Source organism: Cherax quadricarinatus, chromosome 1 (assembly GCF_038502225.1).
Source record: "Cherax quadricarinatus isolate ZL_2023a chromosome 1, ASM3850222v1, whole genome shotgun sequence".
Taxonomy (NCBI): Eukaryota; Metazoa; Arthropoda; class Malacostraca; order Decapoda; family Parastacidae; genus Cherax; species Cherax quadricarinatus.
In genome coordinates this window covers 76755357-76756501 of record NC_091292.1, presented here as the reverse complement: position 1 = coordinate 76756501, position 1145 = coordinate 76755357, and positions in this window count along the sequence as shown.

Sequence of the window (1145 nt, the reverse complement as noted above, 5' to 3'; positions counted from 1 at the left end):
CCGGCGGGGCCAGGAGGGACAACTCTCATGTCTTTTACGTCATACATGCTATATGGTGAAATTATCCCTCTTCTTTTAATACACTAAATAAAGTAGGATATAAATCATATGGTAAATTATGGCAATTACAACTAGATAGATTCCATATTTCATAATGGGCTGAACCCTTCTTGTATTTTATATTACTTAGTGAGGATAATAAAGGTTTAAATCAAAATTTGGTATTAATCTGGCCGGCTCCGTGCAAGGCTCGAGGACTAGCCTCAGTTTATGTAAAGATCATTTTAAGATAATTTTTCATTATTATATGAAAAATTACACTGATAGAACAATAATTAAACGATCATTGATGTTCATAAGTAAGAAAATGTGTCATTTAAGCTCTCTCTCGACCTCTGAAAGAACAGGTCACGTAACTATAACGTCACCAACGAGTCTACGTAAAGGAGGAACTCATTGCATTCTAGCATGACGCAATCACTACTTTTCTTCACTTACAGGAAATACACGAACGCTGTTGCGCAAGCCCAGCTGTGTATACACAGTATTAATTAAAATAAGTTTCGTTGTTGAGATGGAATGTGCTCAGCATTAAACTGAGGTTTAATAAACCACGGAACGGGTGGTATTTGATGCCATGGAGAGTTTTACGACTCACTCGCCAGAGGTTCAAAACTCACCCGTTCCCTGGTTTGCAATCATGTTATTACGATTTCGTAAGGTTTAATAACGCCAACACCCAGTTATTACGACACAATAGTCTGCTGACTCCCAGGTGTATGTTTACTGTAAGGTGAAGAGGGATAGCAAATGTAAAATGGCATGCTCAATAGCCTTGACTTGCTCTGGATTGAGCCCAGGTCCTTCCGTTGTGAATCGAAGGCGCTACCACCAATCAAGAAGCCAGTAGACTGTAATTTCTTCAGTTACTTTACTGTTTACAGCAACTCTTTTTCCAACTAGTTACTAACTAGCCATCATAATTCGACCTCGAAAATAGTGGATACATAGCATATACACCGACCGATATATACCTGTGGAGATATGTGTGTATATACCTGCGTATACACCTCATACCGCTAACCTTCCAGCAACACTTTTACACTAATGACGATGTAAATTGCCTTAACCATGTTCTTATTAAT